We start from the raw sequence: 22,920 nt of genomic DNA, 5'->3' as shown, positions 1-22,920 counted from the left end.
ATAGATTTTTTAAAAAAAATTTTGGTACACCAATACAATGAAATACTACCCATCAATTAAAAAAAATGATCTGAGTGAACTAAGTTGCACAATACTACTGCACTATACTAAATGAAAGAAGTCAGATTCAGTGGTTACATATGAGTCTGTTCATATGACATTCTGCAAAGGCTAAACCATAGAGACAGAAGACAAATTAGTGGTTGCCAGGGGCTGGGTGTTGGAGGAAGGGGATTAAATAGGAGGGGGAATGAGGAAACAGTGGGGTGATGGAAGTGCATTATACGTTGTTTGTAGTATGGCTAGCTGACTGCATGCAATTGTCAAAATTCTTGGAACTCTACAAGGGTAAGTGTTATCATGTGTAAAGTATACCTCAATAAAATGACAAAAATTGTAGATAATCAAATGAAGAAAATAATTAAAGTAAGTTTTTAATACAATTCTTCTGACTGTACATTCTCTGTGGCATATATTCAAGGACAAAAATAACTGAAATGAAATGTTACGTATAGTGCAGGATTAATATCCCATTAAGAGATCCTGTACTTATCATACACTATACATAAGATAGTTTCATAATTATACTACCAATTTTAATGCAAATACTAAGCATACTAAATTTAAGATTTGAACTGTAAAAGAGGTATTAATATAAAATTAAAGAAAGTAAACAATCTTGCAATACTAATTTTAATTGAATATAAAATTCACATGTATTATAGCACTCTCTACCTAAAGCAGGTAGAAATAATGACACTTCAATAGGAATGAACAGAGTTCATGTTCAGCTATTGATTTCTAGACATCATTCCACAGTATAAAATATCATAATTTGTTATAGTAATAGCTAATTCCAAGTCCAGGGCAAGGAAAATAAAATGTAGTTTACTTGTTTCTAAGTGCCGAAATACTAAGACCATGTCAGAGGAGCACATGAGCCTGTTAAAGTGGCTCCCATGAAGCAAATTTTGCACATTTGAGTCTATAAAAGAACAATGATGGTAATTAATTGTAATACATTAATCTGAATCTGCTGTGATTCTTGGGGCTGCCCTATTTGTGAATCGTTCATTGCTTAAACTCCTTTAAATTTAATTCGGCTGAAGTTTTTCTTTTAACACTTTCTTTAAATCTAGAACAGGTTCCTCACATTTTGTTTGTTTTGTTGTTCTCACGATAATGACTTTTCTGAAAAATCCAGGTTAGTGAATTTTTTTAAATGAGTTCATAATGATAATAGAGAAGAAACAAGATAGAGAAATAAGAAAATTTTTCTGTAAGAGAATACCAGCTGATAAATTAAGAAGGAATAATAGAATTGGAAAAAATGCCATTTTGCAACCCCTAAGTAATAATTGTAGCAAGTAAGATCATGAAAATATAACATGAAAGGTTAGGGAACAGATTAGTCACACAGTCAAGGTAGTCTTCTGCAAATTATTTACTAATCCCAGAGGAGAAAATCTACCTCACAATGAAGAGATCTTTGCGATCATCACCTTAACCAAGTGGCCTAACTTAGCATCATTATGGGGGAACAGTCTAACATCATGTATATAAAGCACTGAGAAATGTACAACAACACTGATAGAGTATTCTTGCCAAAGCATGTGTAACCTGAATCTAACAATGAAAAAAATTAATCAGGTAACTTCACAACGTAGAAAATTCCATAAGAAAACGAACCTGGATTCTTCAGAAAAGTAATTATCATGAGAACAACAAAACAAAATGTGAGGAACCTGTTCTAGATTAAAAGAAACTGTTAAAAGAAAAACTTCAGCCGAATTAAATTTAAAGGAGTTTAAGCAATGAACGATTCACAAACAGGGCAGCCCCAAGAATCACAGCAGATTCAGAGAGACTCCAGGGGTGCCTCCTGGTCAGAATAAATTTATAGACAAAAAAAGTAAAGTGACGTACAGAAATCGGAAGTGAGGTGTAGAAACAACTGGATTGGCTACAGCTTGGCGTTTGCCTTATTTAAACACAGTTTAAACACTCAGCAGTGTTATGAGTGGCTGAAATAAGGCTGCTGGGATTGGCCAATCGCTGACCTGCTCAGCAATTGTTACAGGTGCATACTTTTAAGTTAGGTTTTCAATCTTGTCTACCTATTAAGTTACGTTGCAGTTCATCCTCAAGGACTCAAATATAGACGTATGGAGTCCTTCTCAGGCCATATTTGGTTTGCTTTAACAAAACTAAAAAGTGATTACAACCAAATGCAATGCATCAATCTTCACTGAATCCTGCAGATAAAGAAAACAAAATACATTTGAAAAATAATTGGGGAATTTTGATATGGAGTTCATATTAAACATAATGCATGTAAATTTGGGCATGTAAAAAATGGTGCTGTGCTTATGAGCTCATACTTAGGAGATGCATGATAAGGTACATAGAAGTGAAATTTCATAGTGTCTGCAACTTACTTGCAAATTGTTCAGCAAAAATACATAAATAAATAAATAGGAGATATTGAGTGAAAATAATGGCAAAGTGGGAACAATTGATAAGTCTAGATTAGGGTATATACTTTTTTTATTGTACTAGTCTTTATCTTTTATGTAAATTTTGAAACTTTCAAAACAAAATGTTTGGAGAGAAAAAAATAACTCTCGATCCCCATGAAGCAAAGGCCTGAGAGATGTATTGGCATTGCATTGGAAAATGCATTCTGTGTTGCGGTTGGGAGAAAGAGGTTAGCCGCTGCGGTTGCTGACCTGTGAGGGGCTGACGTTGCTATAAAAACCCGAGGCGCTGATTTCCATGCCTAACGTTCTATTGCCCAAGGCCAGAATGCGGACTTCGCATTTTTCCCAATTGAGAATCTGGAAGATGCATGTAGCACTGAACAACAGAAGTCTGTGCTTCCCAGAAGTTTCAGCAAAGGCAGGGGGCCAAAATGTTATTAATTTTAATTCTAGCTAAACCACTGGCAAAAATGGGTGGCTCCCCTCAAATTCCATGGAAATGGATGGAAAGCACAGGCTTCTTTGGAAACCTGAAGCAGGATTTCAGCGGGATTGTTTTGGGAAGTCACATTTATGCCATTAATTAGTTTAACAAACAAGCTTACCATCACTCGTTTTAGCCTAATCATTAGCATCACATCTAATCAAATTTAGGTCTAAGAGGAAATAAAGACTTGGTATGTAATTCTGTTTGCTTTCTTTTATTTTGACAAGCATTTGTGGAAGTATTTTTTTCTCTCTCTTTTGCTAGATATTTTATGGAGAGCTAGATGTTCTTCAAAGAATATTGTGGAGAGAGGGGGCTATGGTTGGACAGAGAGATAAAAACAGCAATTTTTCCAATTAAACAAATGAAGAAAGTTACCCAAGCCATGCATATATACTAAGGGCCCATCCCCATCAAGAGATTCAATCCACTCCACTTCAATTGTAAGAGTATGCTTTTAATACTAAATTTTAATGAAATTCAAGCAAAGCTTTTTGTTGCTCAATCTCTTTAACCAGGTGCCAAAAATCTGGCCAAATGTATGGAGGCAGATTCTTCTTCTTTGAACAAGGACTTTGATGTTTATGCCGAGTAGAAGGATTCTAGCTTGATTATCCTTTCTTCCAAAAGACCATCCCTTTCTTGGTAAGGAGCATGCTGCCTGATTTATCCAGCTTGGAAGGACACCATGAACTTGGCCTTCCAAACCTACTTATTAAAAATCTCTTCCCTTTTTTGGTCAGCCTTAAGAATCACAAAGATTCTCACACAACAAAGTAATTAACTGTTGCCAATTTTTTCTGAAAAAATAATTACGTTTAAGATAACTGAAATATACTTTTTATTGGCATTTTCTGTTTATTATTATACCTTTTAAAAAGCAACAAAACTAAAACTCTATCCCTTTGACACTAGATTTTATAATTTGAAAAATGAGTTTGCCTTGTGCTTCCAAATCCACCTGATGTTTCTTCGGACAAATTGTTACACAATGTATTGCCTGTTGTTCTCAAGCCTTAACTGTATAATTTAAAAGTATAACTAATATATTCCTATGAAAATTTATGTAAATACCTCAACACATGACATTTTTTAACAAGTTACTACATATAGTACCCCATTCCTGCTGGCACTCAGTGCAAACATCTTGTCTTAATTCAACAGTTCAAATTTTCTTCAGACTTTGATTACCCTTGATTAATTTCTCAATCCCAGCTGACACCATTCTAAAAGGTTAAAAAAAATTAATCACTCCAATGTCATTCCAGATAAGACAAGCACAGGTTTTAAAATGCTTGTTAGGCATGTGGAGTGGAATTTAAGACATCCTATATATAAAATTATTACACAGAAATTGGGAAATTAGTCACGGACCCAGGCACTAGAAAAACATGTTTGCTTTTTGATACCTCTGCAAGGTAAATTTCATTATTCCCTCATTAAGGGTTATATAGGGTAGTTACACAGCACCCATGGTCATCAGTTGTAAAGAGAATACTAGCCACGTTGTTTATTTTATACGTAAGTACAGCCAACCAAACATGCTTAACCACTTACAGCAGTTTATTGACACTGGCGAGAAACAACAATTTAGAAAAGCAAATGATGCAAATTGTATATGGTGGAGTTCTCAAGATTTCTTCCCCCCAACAAATTTTATTTAGAAACAGCTTTGTAACATTGAAAACATGCCAAAAATTTGGAAAGTAACAAGCAATCAGGTATTTTTTCCACCTAAAGTTATAATTTGGTTATGTGCCAATCTCAAACAGTAGATTTTTCAAATTCAACCAGTTTCATTCATCAGAATGTGAAGATCTATTCAACAATGACTATATAGAGATATTTATTAGGTCTTCAAGCCTGAACTAGTGAGCAGAAATCAAGCAAAAGCTGTGCACGGAGCAGCATTATAATCACCAAATTTCAAAGCAAGAAAAGACCGCTAACATCATTAACATATTTTGTTTCAGTTTTGACCAAATACTATAGTTAAATGTATGTTATATATGGAAATAAAAATTAGTTTCAGTTTGCAAGTACCCATATAAATAGATTTCCTTTAAAAGATAACATGGGAATTTTATGTGTATTGTAGCACTGCATAGTATGATATATGATACAATATAATATAATTATTATTTCATTATTTATCATTACTGCATTACAGGGTCTCATCAGTCAACACTTTAGCACGGAGGCAATGTTACACAGGAGATGAGAATATGACCAAACTGTATTTTGTCCTGCTATTTACTGGATCTGTTACCTTTGGCATGTTCATTAACCTCCTGCTGCCCAAGTCTCCCCATTTGAAAAATAGGGATAATAGGGGTAGAGCCAAGATGGCTGAACAGGAACAGCTCCAGTCTACAGCTCCCAGCGTGAGCAACGCAGAAGACGGGTGATTTCTGCATTTTCAACTGAGGTTTGAAGAGAGTAATGGTTCTCCCAGCATGCAGCTGGAGATCTGAGAATGGACGGACTGCCTCCTCAAGTGGGTCCCTGACCCCCGAGTAGACTAACTGGGAGGCACCCCCGAGTAGGGACAGAATGACATCTCACATGGCCGGGTACTCCTCTGAGACAAAACTCCCAGAGGAACAATCAGGCAGCAACATTTGCTGTTCACCAATATCCACTGTTGTGCAGCCTCCGCTGCTGATACCCAGGCAAACAGGGTCTGGCGTGGACCTCCAGCAAACTCCAACAGACCTGCAGCTGAGGGTCCTGACTGTTAGAAGGAAAACTAACAAACAGAAAGGACATCCACACCAAAACCCCATCTGTACGTCACCATCAAAGACCAAAGGTAGATAAAACCACAAAGATGGGGAAAAAACAGCAGAAAAACTGGAAACTCTAAAAATCAGAGGACCTCTCCTCCTCCAAAGGAATGCAGCTCCTCACCAGCAACAGAACAAAGCTGGACGGAGAATGACTTGATGAGCTGAGAGAAGAAGGCTTCAGACGATCAAACTACTCCGACCTAAAAGAGGAAGTTCGAACCCATGGCAAAGAAGTTAAAAACCTTGAAAAAAAATCAGACGAATGGCTAACTAGAATAACCAATGCAGAGAAATCCTTAAAGGACCTGATGAAACTGAAAACCACAGCATGAGAACTATGTGACGAATGCACAGCCTCAGTAGCCGATTCAATCAACTGGAAGAAAGGGTATCAGTGATGGAAGATCAAATGAATGAAATGAAGCAAGAAGAGAAGTTTAGAGAAAAAAGAATAAAAAGAAACGAACAAAGCCTCCAAGAAATATGGGACTATGTGAAAAGACCAAATCTACGTCTGACTGGTGTAACTGAAAGTGACGGGGAGAATGGAACCAAGTTGGAAAACACTCTGCAGGATATTATCCAGGAGAACTTCCCCAATCTAGCAAGGCAGGCCAACATTCAAATTCAGGAAATATACAGAACGCCACAAAGATACTCCTCGAGAAGAGCAACTCCAAGACACATATTTGTCAGATTCACCAAAGTTGAAATGAAGGAAAAAATGTTAAGGGCAGCCAGAGAGAAAGGTCGGGTTACTCACACAGGGAAGCCCATCAGACTAACAGTGGATCTCTCGGCAGAAACTCTACAAGCCAGAAGAGAGTGGGGACCAATATTCAACATTCTTAAAGAAAAGAATTTTCAACTCAGAATTTCATATCCAGCCAAACTAAGCTTCATAAGTTAAGGGGAAATAAAATCCTTTACAGACAAGCAAATGCTGACCGATTTTGTCACCACCAGGCCTGCCCTAAAAGAGCTCCTGAAGGAAGCTCTAAACGTGGAAACGAACAACCGGTACCAGCCACTGCAAAAACATGCCAAATTATAAAGACCACTGAGGCTAGGAAGAAAGTGCATCAACTAATGAGCAAAATAACCAGCTAACATCATAATGACAGGATCAAATTCACACATAACAATATTAACCTTAAATGTAAATGGGCTAAATGTCCCAATTAAAAGACACAGACTGGAAATTGGATAAAGAGTTAAGATCCATCAGTGTGCTGTATTCAGGAAACCCATCTCACGTGCAGAGACACATATAGGCTCAAAATAAAGGGATGGAGGAAGATCTACCAAGAAAATGGAAAACAAAAAAAGGCAGGGGTCACAATCCTAGTCTCTGATAAAACAGACTTTAAACCAACAAGGATCAAAAGAGACAAAGAAGGCCATTACATAATGGTAAAGGGATCAATTCAACAAGAAGAGCTAACTATCCTAAATATATATGCACCCAATACAGGAGCACCCAGATTCATAAAGCAAGTCCTTAGTGACCTACAAAGAGACTTAGACTCCCACACAATAATAATGGGAGACTGTAACACCCCACTGTCAACATTAGACAGATCAATGAGACAGAAGGTTAACAAGGATATCCAGGAATTGAACTCAGCTCTGCACCAAGCCGACCTAATAGACATCTACAGAACTCTCCACCCCAAATCAACAGAATATACATTCTTCTCAGCACCACACCGCACCTATTCCAAAATTGACCACATAGTTGGAAGTAAAGCACTCCTCAGCAAATGTAAAAGAACAGAAATTATAACAAACTGTCTCTCAGACCACAGTGCAATCAAACTAGAACTCAGGATTAAGAAACTCACTCAAAACCGCTCAACTACATGGAAACGGAACAACCTGCTCCTGAATGACTACCGCGTACATAACGAAATGAAGGCAGAAATAAAGATGTTCTTTGAAACCAGTGAGAACAAAGACACAACAAACCAGAATCTCTGGGACACATTCAAAGCAGTGTGTAGAGGGAAATTTATAGCACTAAATGCCCACAAGAAAAGCAGGAAAGATCTAAAATTGACACCCTAACATCACAATTAAAAGAACTACAGAAGCAAGAGCAAACACATTCAAAAGCTAGCAGAAGGCAAGAAATAACTAAGATCAGAGCAGAACTGAAGGAAATAGAGACACACAAAAATCTTCAAAGAATCAATGAGTCCAGGAGCTGGTTTTTTGAAAAGATCAACAGAATTGATAGACTGCTAGCAAGACTAATAAAGAAGAAAAGAGAGAAGAATCAAATAGAAGCAATAAAAATGATAAAGGGGATATCACCACCGATCCCACAGAAATACAAATCACCATCAGAGAATACTATAAACACCTCTACGCAAATAAACTAGAAAATCTAGGAGAAATGGATAAATTCCTCAACACATACACCCTCCCAAGACTAAACCAGGAAGAAGTTGAATCTCTGAATAGACCAATAATAGGCTCTGAAATTGAGGCAATAATTAATAGCTTACCAACCAAAAAAAGTCCAGGACCAGATGTATTCACAGCCGAATTCTACTAGAGGTACGAGGAGGAGTTGGTACCATTCCTTCTGAAACTATTCCAATCAATACAAAAAGAGGGAATCCTCCCTGACTCATTTTATGAGGCCAGCATCATCCTGATACCAAAGCCTGGCAGAGACACAACCAACAAAGAGAATTTTAGACCAATATCCCTGATGAACATCGATGCAAAAATCCTCAATAAAATACTGGCAAACCAAATCCCGCAGCACATCAAAAAGCTTATCCACCATGATCAAGTGGGCTTCATCCCTGGGATGCAAGGTTGGTTCAACATACACAAATCAATAAACGTAATCCAGCATATAAACAGAACCAAAGACAAAAACCACATGATTATCTCAATAGATGCAGGAAAGGCCTTTGACAAAATTCAACAACCCTTCATGCTAAAAACTCTCAATAAATTAGGTATTGATGGGACGTATCTCAAAATAATAAGAGCTATCTATGACAAACCCACAGCCAATATCATACTGAATGTGCAAAAACTGGAAGCATTCCCTTTGAAAACTGGCATACGACAGGGATGCCCTCTCTCACCACTCCTATTCAACATAGTGTTGGAAGTTCTCGCCAGGGAAATCAGGCAGGAGAAAGAAATAAAGGGTATTCAACTAGGAAAAGAGGAAGTCAAATTGTCCCTGTTTGCAGATGCCATGATTGTATATCTAGAAAAACCCATCATCTCAGCCCAAAATCTCCTTAAGCTGATAGGCAACTTCAGCAAAGTCTCAGGATACAAAATCAATGTGCAAAAATCACAAGCATTCTTATACACCAATAACAGACAAACAGCCAAATCATGAGTGAACTCCCATTCACAATTGCTTCAAAGAGAATAAAATACCTAGGAATCCAACTTACAAGGGATGTGAAGGACCTCTTCAAGGAGAACTACAAACCACTGCTCAATGAAATAAAAGAGGAAACAAACAAATGGAAGAACATTCCATGCTATGGGTAGGAAGAATCAATATCATGAAAATGGCCATAGTGCCCAAGGTAATTTATAGATTCAATGCCATCCCCATCAAGCTAACAATGACTTTCTTCACAGAATTGGAAAAAACTACTTTAAAGTTCATATGGAACCAAAAAAGAGCCTGCATTGCCAGGTCAATCCTAAGCCAAAAGAAGAAAGTTGGAGGCATCATGCTACCTGACATCAAACTATACTACAAGGCTACAGTAACCAAAACGGCATGGTACTGGTACAAAAACAGAGATATAGACCAATGGAACAGAACAGAGCCCTCAGAAATAATGCCGCATATCTACAACCATCTGATCTTTGACAAACCTGACAAAAACAAGAAATGGGGAAACGATTCCCTATTTAATAAATGGTACTGGGAAAACTGGCTAGCCATATGTAGAAAGCTGAAACTGGATCCCTTCCTTACACCTTATACAAAAATTAATTCAAATGGATTAAAGACTTAAATGGTAGACCTGAAACCACAAAAACCCCAGAAGAAAACCTAGGCAATACCATTCAGGACATAGGCATGGGCAAGGACTTCATGTCTAAAACACCAAAAGCAATGGCAACAAAAGCCAAAATTGAAAAATGGGATCTAATTAAACTAAAGGGCTTCTGCACAGCAAAAGAAACTACCATCAGAGTGAACAGGCAACCTACAGAATGGGAGAAAATTTTTGCAATCTACTCATCTGACAAAGGGCTAATATCCAGAATCTACAATGAACTCCAACAAATTTACAAGAAAAAAACAAACAATCCCATCAAAAAGTAGGCGAGGGATATGAACAGACAGTTCACAAAAGAAGATATTTATGCAGCCAAGACACATGAAAAAATGCTCATCATCACTGGCCATCAGAGAAATGCAAATCAAAACCACAATGAGATACCATCTCACACCAGTTAGAATGGCGATCATTAAAAAGTCAGGAAACAACAGGTGCTGGAGACAATGTGGAGAAATAGGAACACTTTTACACTGTTGGTGGGACTGTAAACTAGTTCAACCATTGTGGAAGTCAGTGTGGTGATTCCTCAGGGATCTAGAACTAGAAATACCATTTGACCCAGCAATCCCATTACTGGGTCTATACCCAAAGGATTATAAATCATGCTGCTATAAAGACACATGCACATGTATGTTTATTGTGGCACTATTCACAATAGCAGAGACTTGGAACCAATCCAAATGTCCACCAATGATAGACTGGTTTAAGAAAATGTGGCACATATACACCATGGAATACTATGCAGCCATAAAAAAGGATGAGTTCATGTCCTTTGTAGGGACATGGATGAAGCTGGAAACCATCATTCTCAGCAAACTATCGCAAGGACAAAAAACCAAACACCGCATGTTCTCACTCATAGGTGGGAATTGAACAATGAGAACACATGGACACAGGAAGGGGAACATCACACACTGGGGCATGTTGTGGGGTGGGGGGAGTGGGGAGGGATAGCATCAGGAGATATACCTAATGTTAAATGACAAGTTAATGGGTGCAGCACACCAACATGGCACATATATATACATATGTAACAAACCTGCATGTTGTGCACATGTACCCTAAAACTTAAAGTATAATAAAAAAAAGAAAAATAGGGATAATAATATCTTCTCTTAAGTAGACCATATGAAAATTTGAACAAAAAAAATTTGTGAAATCACTAACACAGTTCCTAGCACATAATACACAATTACTGATAGCATTTCTTTTTTACTCTAGACGCTTTCTTTCTAGAATAGTATTCAATATGGTTCACAGTACTAATACATTTAGTGCTGACAGATATTACTTGAGAAACTTTGATTTTTGCTGAACTCATCTTACATCTGTCTAGGCAATGAGAGTGATGTGTGCCTGCTAAGTCTTGGTATTCTCATGGACAAGAAAGGTACTATTTGCATGCCAAGCGTATTATATTTGGTTATCTCATTATTTCTCACAATAATCATGTGAGGCAGGAACCATGATTCTTTCGATTCTTTAGATGAGAACCTAAAGGTAAAATGTTTCCTAAGGTTACACAGGCAGTCAAGTGGTGGAAGGAGCATTCAAATATGTGAAATTTGAAGTTAGATAATAATCACCAACTTTTAGTACCTCTCAGGCTGTATGTTAATTTATTTACATTACATGGTTGAAGGGGAAACAGCATTTAGAGGGTGGAGAATAGGGAGGAACCATGTGCCTGGGGCTCACACTATGGAGAGAGAAGAGGCGGAGCCCAGTGAAGTTTGTAGTTTGCATTTATGCACCTGCAGGACAACAGAAACATCTGATTCAAGAACGCTGGTCTCCTGGCTGAGTTGGCAGCCATCGCGTCTGTATACACTGCATGCATTTGAGTCGCAGTCCAAGTCTGCTCATGATTATGTCTTCTGATCCCAGAGTGTGAAAACGAAATCCAGATTCTTGTAGCTAACATATTACACTCCAAGTTAGATATCCATTGTAACAAGGAGAAGACAGTGGGATTAAATATCTACTATGTCTATGGCAACAAACTGTTCTGCCATGAGGCTTTTGGCCAAAATCAGCAACTGATCTGGAGATCACTGTTGTGCAGAATTTGAACTTGATGGAGTGTGAGGTAGTCCTAGTACTTAATGTTTAACTCACTTAATCCTCACACAAATTCTACATGATAGTACTATAACCAACCCTGCTTAGATGAGGAAACTGAGGCAGGCAGATCTGAAACATCCCTCACATTAGTCAACAATGGGTTTGGGCAGGATTGAAGCTGGGCAGTTTGATGGTACAGCCTGGTCTTCTAATCCCCACAGAACACTCATGCGTGGGGAGGAAAGTACCTGGTCCTTGGCCCTTTAAATTAATGAAATTATCATGACACTCACACACATATGAGCACACTCATGCACCTTCACACTTTACTTTTGCCTCAAGGATGTGGGTAGTTTTAGAACTTAAAAAAAAAAAAAAGTGGTTCCCAGGACTAGGGGCAGGATATGAGGGGGAGTTATTATTTAATGGCATGGAGTTTCAGTTGGGTAAGATGAGAAATTTCTGGAGCCAGATGGCGGTGATGGTTGCACAACAATATAAATGTACTTAAAGCCACTGAACTGTCACTCAAAAATTGTTAAAATGATCAATTCTATGTTGCGCATATTTATCACAATGACAAAAAGTAGGAGTTAAAGAAGAGAAGTTAAATGAGGGTTATCCAACCCAAAGTGTTGACTGTGCCAATGCTGAGAAACTCTGGGTTACAGGGTTAAACAGGTGAGTCTTACAGAGGTGACCAGATGAGTGGCAGTGTTCTGCTACACCGTGTGTTGATTTAACTGGTTTTATTTTTAGACCTTGAGTTTTGTTGTTTGCTATTTTATCTTTCCCAGAGAGAATATAAGATAGAGTTCTGTTGAGCTCCGGGGAAATTGAGCAGGTTCTAAAGGAAGAGTGTTTGTTTCTGTAGCACTTTGAATTTCCATGGCTTGTAATACAGTTTTCAATAAATAAGGATAGTAATTGTGGCCAGATACAGTGGCTTCTGGCTGAAGAGGCCTTGTCGTCTCTCAGTGTTTTTTGCAAGAAGACCGATATATAGACAATATTATCTTTTCTAGATTATTCAGAATTACAGAATAAGCTTTAAGTGAGAACAGAATTTCAAATTTAGATGATAATTTTTGCCTGCTAATCAATAAGATGGAAAAAGAGGACAAAAACTTTGAAAATAACTAAAACCCAAAACTGAGGCATTCAGGCCTCTGTCCACAAGGATTCCATCTCTCAATGAATCAAAACCTTACCCTTGAAGGTCAAAGTTTTCATACCAACCAAGATAAATAAAACTATTAATTTTTTTTCAAAACGTCTCTTAGAAATATCACTCCACATACCTGCTGCTTTTAAAAAATCCAGTCTTAAAAATGGAAAATAAAATTTAATACTGTGTTATTACTTACAGTTGTAATTGGCAAAGTTTCTAGCTGCCTTCTGAATTTTCAAGCACCACCCAGAGTTGTTTTTCTTTCAAAAAGGATTTTTCCCTTAAGGTGTTATGAAGATCTCCAAGTAGAATTGCACGCAGTCCTGTGAAGGATAGATGTTATTTTTTTCACCTCCAGTTTGATTTTTTTAATGCTAACTTTGTAATTTGCCACAAAGAAAAAGTTCTGTATATAATATTGGTATTCTGTTATAGGATTTACACCACACATATTTGTATGGGCCTGTGCCTGGGAATCTTACCTAAATCCTTTATCCCTGCAGTTCCCACTGAGGACTTTATCTTTAGATCCAAAGTGCTAGAAAATCTTCTGTGATATTTAAACTTTTAGTCTGTAAAGCTGCTAATGTTGATAATAATGCAGATATACAAGAAAAAGACAAGCAGAGTTTTTAAAATATTTTTGAGAGACCCAAACTATTTCTAGAAGTCTCAGCGGACTTTCATTAATCCATTCAACAAATATATGATGAGCACCATTTGTTTGCCAGACACTGTTTTGGACAACAGAAAAAACAGAAGTGAACAAGACAAGATTCAGCTCTGCCCTTGTGAAATGATTTTTTTGCAAGGGAGTCAGACCTTATACCACCAGTTTGAACAATAACTCATTAAACTTTGAATGAGTTCTCCTTATTAAGTACTTCAAAGAGAAGTATGAAAGTTTATCTGGAAGATTAAACTTGGAGAAATGGATGTTTGAGCTTAGTGCCACCCATGGCCCCAGGCAAGAGTCACCACAACCAGCACTTCGAAGAAGCCCACACCTCCATTCTAGACCAGGCTCGGGGTGCCCTGTACCTCTGAATTCCTGAAAGCACCTCAAGCCTCTTCCCTGGGTCTATCATGCCAGTGGGTACTAAGACAAACAGGTACACCCTAAGGCTTCAGGGTAATGACCAAGAGAGGTTGCTTGCAGTGTGTGTATGTGTGGATTTTGATGTACACACTGGGATATTCACAAGCTCTTCCTTTCATGATGAGAGAAGGAGCCAAGGATGGGGAAAGTAGAAAGATGAGGCTTCGGCCACAAGTCAGGAGTCCCTATTCTTACACCACAGCACTCCCATGTGAAACTGCATGGAATCTGAGAAGTCTAAATTCTGTCTATAGCATGTGTTTCCATTTGCATTCTTGCTTCCAGCCCTAAAAATGTTAGGGGTGGGGCCATCTGATCTGGGCTTTGCAAGACAAGTTGAAACTAAGCAAGAAGAAAGCCTCTACGCAGGAGGCCCACATGTGTCAGGGCTCGGAGGTAGAGAGAAAATGATGTGTCTGAGGAACTGAGAGGAGTCCACTGTGTCTGGCACACAGAGAGGCTTGACTAAAGAGCAGTACAGGGCCAGAAGAAAAGCCTCCCCTGCAGAACAGCCTTAGGAAGCAGCACATTTTATGCCCATAAATAAAGGTCTCCATAGCATATTTTTGAGTAGGTGTGAAAAATTATAAAAAGATTTGCATTGCTATGCTGTAATTTCAACATAATATGTACAAAAAATTGAGACAGATGTTTTAAAAATACTTTTCTTTCAAATTCTGAATGATCAGCATGCCGTTATCACAGTTCTTTTGGACAAATACCATAAATAGGATGGCTTATAAACAACAGAAATTTATTCACAGTTTTGGAAGCTGAGAAGTCCAAGATTAAGATGCCAGCATATTCAGTGTCTAGTGAGGACTCACTTCCTGGTTCACAGATGGCACCTTGTCACTGTGTCCTTGTGGTGGAAGACATAAACACTTCCTGCTTCTTTTATAAGGACACTAATTCCATTTAGGGCGGGTCTCCTCCCATGACCCAATCATGTCCCAAAAAGGCCCCATCTCTTAATATCATCAATTTGTGGATGAGGATTTCAACACATGAATTTTGGGGAACACACATGCAGACCATAGCACCCATTATCTTCGTATTCCTATGAAATGTGAACAGTCATTTCCCATGTCCCCCGAGTCTCAGGCCTAGGATGTGGGGTCTGTTCCCCTCCACTACTCCAGCTGTTTTTACATTGAACAAATATTCATAATATTCATTCATCTCTTTACTTATTTAATTCAGCCATAGTTTATTAAGCTGCAATATAGGAATGATAATACATTAATAGAGAGGTGGGGAGGATGAAATAAATTTTTATATGTGTATGTGTATGTATATTTATATATAAATTTCTACATAAATATTTAATGTTTAATATTTTAATTTATCAATATTTTAATACTTAATATTTATAAAGATATATGCATAAATAAATTTATAATGTATATAGTATAATTTTTATATATTAATATGTTTCATATTATATATTTTAAAATTGTATATAATTATATATAATATATTAACATATAAATTTATACATATATATGAACATATAAATTATATTATATAAATTCTCATATATGAATTATATATAATATATATTATATTACATATATATTATATATAATATTACATATAATATATATTATATTACATATATATTATATATAATATTACATATAATATATATTATATTACATATATATTATACATAATATTACATATAATATATTACAAATACATATTATATTACATATACTATATATTACATATAACATATATTATATTACATATTATATATTATATATAACATATATTATACTACATATAATATATATTATATATAATATATATTATATTACATATAATATATATTATATATAATATATATTATATTACATATATACTATATATTACATATTATACATATATATGTATTATATATATTATACATATATATTATACATATATATGTAATATGATATATGTTACATGTAATATATATTATTATATATGTAATATAATATATATTATATATTACATATATAATATATGTATATATTATATTTTATGTAATATAATATATGTATATATTATATTACATATAATATATATGACATATAATATATATTATATATAATATATATTATATTACATATATAATATATATTACATATAACATATATCATATTACATATAATATATACTATATATAATATATATTACATATAATATATATTATATATAATATATATTACATATATATTATATATAATATATGATATTACATATATATTATATATGTAATATGTAATATATATTATATTACATATATAATAATATATATTACATATAACATATATTATATTACATATGATATATGTTATATATAATATATATTATATTACATACATATATGTTATATATAATATATATTATATTACATATAATATATGTTATATATAATATATATTATTACATATATGTAATATAATATATATTATATATGTAATATAATATATAATATATAATATATGATATGTAATATAATATATGTTATATGTAATATATATTATATGTAATATAATATATATTATATATAACATATATTATATTACATATCATATATTATATATTATATTACATATCATATATATTATATAATATATATGATATGTAATATAATATATATTATATGTAATATATTATATATTATATGTACAATATTATATATAATATATTATATGTACATTACATATAATGTATATGTATATTACATATAATATATATTACATATAATATATATTACATATAATATATATGACATGTAATATATATTATATTACATATAATATATATAATATATATTACATGTAATATATATTATATTACATATAATATATATAATATATATTACATGTAATATATATTATATATAATATATATTATACATTTATATGGAAATTATGTATGATTTATGTTATTTATATAATTTTATATAAATTATAAGTTTATATATAAACAAATTTATTTGTATATAAATATACATATTTACACACACACACATATATTGCTTAGAACAGCACTAGGAAACCACCAGGCACACAATAGGATGATATGCACCAATTAGCAGGAAAATTCTTAAGAACAAGAATTACTTGTTCTTAAGACCAGAAAGGAAAAGACAGCTACACTACTTGACCAAAGGGATGAAGGCATGGAGTAGAATGCTGTGTTACGGAAGAATGAGCCATCAGTGTGACAAAGAATGGCTGGGTCTAGTGTTGGGAGATGGGCCTAATAGGAATGAGATTAAGGAGGGACTTGGATCCCATGCTAAGGAGTTGGGCTTTTATTCAGCAGGGCAGTGTTTCTCAAAGTGTGGCCCTCGGTCATTAGAATCCCCTGTGTGGCTTCTTAAAAATAAGGACCCCTGCCTCCTAATCTCCACCCCAATAATGAGTTGGAATATAAGGCCTGGGACATTTTAACAGGCTTTCCAGGTGATTCTTGTTTATAGTCATGGTTGCGATACTGAGATACTATGAAGAGTCAAAGTATGTTTTCCAAACATATAGTTTGTATAATAAGCTTTGTCTTAGACAAGTGGCTGGCTATACCCATACATACTATGGGCAGTAGCAAGAAAGCTCCTCTTCCAGAAGAAAAACATGTATTTGTTACAGAAGTGTGAGTTTCCCTTTAAGAAAATAAATTCGTGTAAGATGCTTGTTGCCAGATATGTTAAGCCAAAGGGGAAAAAAATCTCAAAGCAAATACACTTTTTGCCAGCAAAATATGTTCCCTCATTGTTCCCTAAGATTCTGACATTCGAGGGAGAAAAGATACTAAATTCTCCTAGAAATAATAAGACTTGTTGGTTTTTCTCTATTATGCAATACAGACCTCTAACCTAAATTAACCTCAAGGTTAATTTACACTTTAGGTAATATAAATTACAAAACAATGGCTGGAATGAAAAATGATAATGTTTCACATTTCTATGAGTTAATTTCAATGAAAATGCAACTTTATCAAACCTTCTTTAAGAGATGCATCATCCTAAAACGTTATATATTGCTCAATACAAGCTCCTGTGTTTAAGATTTTTAGTTTTACGATTTCCTTCCCCATGAGCTTGACTATTTAATAAAGAATTAAAGACATTTTGCTAAAACCTAAACATATCACAAAGTTCTTTGTTAATTATTACCCTTTGTAAGATGGATCATCACCTTTCGTAATATGGAATGTGTATAAAAACATACATTTTCAAAGTGTGTTTAACAATATGGGACTTTTACAAATTATAAGAATTTGTATTAATTATATATTTATGATCTTCAGCTTATAAAAAATAGATCCCCAAGTGTAGATTAAAGATTAGAAGAACATAAAATAGTAGTTAACCCTGTGATCCTAGGGATGGTGATATTATGGATTTTTACCTCCTGCTTCGTGCTTTTCTGTAATTTGAAAACTTCTAAAATAAAGTTACCTTAGCTTTATAACTTTAAAAAGGCCCCAAATGTGCATAACGTGGCGGGGAGCAAGATGCAAGGAGCAGAGATGAGACGGAGCAGCAGCGTGGTGAATAGCTTGTGCGGGGAGAAAGATGAGAGCTCCCCCAGCCAACTGCAGAAACCCCTTCTCCCTCTTTGTGCTCCTGTATCTTCGTTGAGAGGGCCCATCCTCCACTAAACAGGGAGTTCCCTGAGGTCAGGAACTGCTTAGAAACTGGTACCTTTAAGATAACACCGAATCTGGCCCAGAGATGTTCCATAGCGGCTTCCTGTAACTGGTCTCCAGTTCTTCAGAAGCTTCCTCTGACATCCCATCTGGCTGAGTCAAGATTTCTGGGACTCTGGATCCTGCTGTTTAAAGATGGCTGCCTCACTTTGTGAGCTGATTGCCAGCCCCCGCAGGTTGAAGAGAAATGATCTCATGTTCCACTCCAGAGAGCTATAGACAGGGCTAGCTAACCAGGTGTTAGGATCCAAGGAGAGGGCTCCCTGCTCTGAAATATCCACATGGGTTCCTGGCATTTTACCATCATAACTTCATTCCTTTGGGGGTTGAATTCTTGTAACAGTCCCTATTAAAATGCAAATGCCTCTGGGAGGCGTTAAGCCCTTGTCAGCAAACACCTTGCTTATTAGCTAACACCTGAGCCAACAGCCATCTGAGAGCACGTGCCTATTGGGAAATCAGTTCCTAGAGAGGTGGGGAAATAGTGGGGGCAGCTGGAGGACAGCTGAAGGACCTTAGGGTGATGAAGCTCAAACTGTCAGATTTCCAGGGCTGGATCTGGCACTAGGAGTGGGTTAGGAATGTCAGTTGTCAGTGAGCACTCCAAACAGGTGCTGGAGAGGGTTGAAGGGGTCTATCTTTCTTGGGCCTGGTGGTCAAGGTACAAGCCCAGGTGGGGCATATGGCAGGTGGGTGTGCTCCTGGCCTCAGTGCCCTCAGCCTTCCAGGTAGTTTTGATACAGACAGGAAACAGGAAAATACTGGGTAGAAGAGGCCAGTTCCCCAGCAAAGGCCCCACCTTCAAGCCTGAAGACCCGTGGTCCTAAATGAGGACAGGCATTCCCGTTTTCACGCCCAAAAAGTTGTCTTTTGGCCTGCCACGCCCCCTATGCTGCACCCATATACACCCCGAACCCCAGGCTCCAGAAGCCAACCAGCAAGCCAGCAGACCAGCAGAGGGATGGTGGAACAACACAACAGAGAAAGACAGAAGAGGAGGATCGTCTGAATGCCGAGAGGAGTCTGGCCGGGTTGGTTAGAGAGGAGTTCAGCCACTGGGTGGCCTGACTCCAGGGGAAGATTACCATCCCACTCCAACCCCCACTTTCGGTTCCCCATCCATTCCACTGAAAGCCACCTCCACCACTCAATATAACCTCACATTCACCCTTCAAGCCTGAGTGTGACCCAATTTTTCCAGGATGCTGGGCAAGAGCTCAGGATACAGAAAGCTGTCACACTGGTCTTCTGCCTTTGCAAAAAAGCAGAGGGTCCATTGAGCTGGCTAACACTCAAGCCATCTGTAGATAGCAAAGCTGAAAGAGCTTTGTAACTGGGGTTGCAAGCACCCACCCCTAGACACTACCTCGGGGCCAGAGCCCAAAGCACTCCCCCTGCCTCTGCACCTGCCTGTCTGCATGCTCCCCCTCCCGCTAGGGGTTTGATAGGCAAGTGAGCCTGTCCTACAGGCAGGTGAGCATGTCCTGCAAGGGGGATCAGGGAACTCTCCTATTTCAGTTTTACTTTCTTGTCAAGTCCCATACATAAATACAGGATTTCAAAATGTATTGAGAGAGGGTTTTTTCATATTTGTATTCTTTTTAAATAAGATTGTGGCTTTTTGAGTCATACGCATTAAGCTTCAGTGTTTGGTTAGTGCTGCACCTCACCATTCAAATAAATAATATGGCAGCTGTTTACTCCTTTGCCTTCCATCAATCAAATAACACACGTTTACCTCCTGTCATTTCTTTTCAAACACCGAAACCTGCTTTTCCTAAGTATTTTTTAAACTGTTCCCTGAAAGCCTTCCTGCTGGTCTGTGTCTTTGTGGAAATCCCATGAATATAGAGAAAGACGCTGAATGTTCCTACTTTCATATTATTCGTCACCACAGGAGAGCTAAATGGCACTCTGGATTAAGATTGCATGAATAGTTTTCAAATATTTGGGGTTCAAAAAACCCAAAATGTGTTTTGCCAAAACATTTGCTTTCCTCGTTTTTTTAAACCTATGTTTATTTCAAGGAGCATTAATTCCATGTGTTTTTAATGCATTTACACTCAGTTCATTAAAATGCTACTCTCTCTCATGTTTTTGGCGTCCGAGAGCCCCAGCAGGCCCTTCTACTTTGAGCGGGTTGGTGTGCTGGGCGCCCGAGCGCAGAAGCGGGAATGGTTCACGCTCAGCCCTTCCCGGAGCCCACTAGGTCCAGGCCCTGCCGGGTCTGGCACGGCGCACTGCCACCCCAGGCCCTGGCGCCACGGTGCCGTCAGACTCTGCTGGGCACAGGGACCAATTATTAATAGTAGTCAGGAAGGTCCTTGCCATTTTAGCGCTTGGGTCAGAACTGAGTGTTTGGAAATTCTAGCCCTGCCTCCGTGAATCCTGGTAACCCTGAGGACTTGAGAGCCAAGCCCCCTGCAGCCCACATGACCCTATTAAATATCAAGACCAAGGGGGTGATTAGGAGCGGAGAATGCCTCCATTGTCTCTGTTTCGGTAGCAGTGGGGAATGAATCCAACCTTGAGAAAAGTGAATGCAGAACTGGAATCTGAAATTGCTTAGTAAGTAGCAGACGGTACCCTTGATCCGTCCTTTCGCCATTTTCTTCGGGATGCATTGGCCTATCCCAAATGGGATGGTATTTCTGAAAGGCGTGGAGTACAGACAGGACTGTAGGAAGAAGGATGACTGGCGCTGCTGGACTAGCTCAGGGTAGACTCTTTCCAAAATTAAACATCTCCATGCGTGTTTCTGGTGGTTTTCCACATGTCGACCACTAGACTAAATTCCCTACGTATTCTCCGCACTTTGCAATTGAGCAAAATGAGGTGCAGAGAAGAAAGGGACTTGCCTCAGGTCCTCAGCAGCACCACAGTCATGGTGGCTTTGCTTTGACGCTCTCACACCTGCTACATTGCTGTCTCCCAGGAGAGTCCAGGCCAGACGCGGCTCCTACCTTCACATGAAAGAGCTGAGTCGCTCCCCTTTAGCAGAGAGCATTCCTGGAGGAAAGGCAGTTACTTTGCTAGGGCTTGGGAGGTGCACAGTGCTAGGAAGGGAATTTTCAAGCGTTCTTCCATCATAGCATTAGAAGGGACTCGACACCATTTTGTCTATCTGCCCTCAACTCCTTCTCTATTCCAAGAATAGTGTGCTCCAGTTTCTTGTGTCCCCTCTTGAAGTGTGGGCCACAGAATGGAACACAACACTCTAAATGTGGTCTAGCCAGCACTGAAGGGTAAGGCTGCCTGTTCTACTTTCAACACTCTCAGCCTACTAACAAAGCCGCAGTTTTGACTGTTTTTCAAACCCACTCATTATGTGGTTACGTCATTGTGCTGTAGCCTCATATTGAATTGCCAGTTAACAAACACACTTACTTTTGTATTATTTATTTGCTTATTTACTTCTTTTCTCATTTCCTCCATGCATCCACCTCAGTTAGGGTTGAAATGCTCCTTAACTATGTGTGCTGAGTTTCTGGTGGTCTCATCTCCACTGGGTCTGGGCACCCATTGCTTTTAAAGTTCTTTCCCTTTTGTGGAGAATACGGACTTGGGCAGGAGAAGAGTGGTGCTGTTTTAGAGGTCTCTTTACACCTCTATTGTCCTTGTTACGAGCGCCATAATTTCTTGTTGTTTTCAATCAACACTTTTTAAAATGTCTCTTTTTAAATTTCTCTGGTATTTTTAGAAAACTTCAGCCCACTCTGATACTGTGCTTAGCTGGCATTATTATCAGAGAACATGCCATGATTTTATAGCCACAATTTTGGGACCCTCCTTCCACCTTTTAGGCTAAGTCCTTTCCCAGTTTCTCAAAGAGCACCCTGGGAAAACATGCTGCTTTCTCGAGTCTTTTTCTCTTTTTTTACTCTTCAAGTTTAAAGGTCAGAATTTTGCCTGTCAGAACTTTCCATACCTCTTGGGCATCTACCCTTTAGAGTCTCTGGCTATGGAATTATCCAACTTTTTACTGACTTTTTTGAAACTGCTTTCCCAAACTCCAAGTTAAGTCTGATGCCTAACACATCCATTTCTGGGCAGAATCAT

The 22,920-nt window shown here is 37.3% G+C and overlaps 1 long non-coding RNA gene across 2 annotated transcripts in view; it reads right to left on the bottom strand.

The window, feature by feature from the left end:
• The window catches only part of LOC104006251 (uncharacterized), a 276,708-nt gene that overhangs the window by 124,865 nt on the left and 128,923 nt on the right, over positions 1-22,920 (bottom strand). For both annotated transcript variants that reach the window (XR_010156726.1, XR_010156727.1), the window contains exon 2: positions 13,249-13,375. This is a non-coding gene — a long non-coding RNA (uncharacterized LOC104006251). The remainder of the gene's footprint in view (positions 1-13,248; positions 13,376-22,920) is intronic.

This window comes from Pan troglodytes, chromosome 3 (genome assembly GCF_028858775.2).
Source record: "Pan troglodytes isolate AG18354 chromosome 3, NHGRI_mPanTro3-v2.0_pri, whole genome shotgun sequence".
Taxonomy (NCBI): domain Eukaryota; kingdom Metazoa; phylum Chordata; class Mammalia; order Primates; family Hominidae; genus Pan; species Pan troglodytes.
The sequence above is the reverse complement of the archived record's forward strand: the minus strand, read 5'-3'. Positions and strand labels throughout refer to the sequence as shown.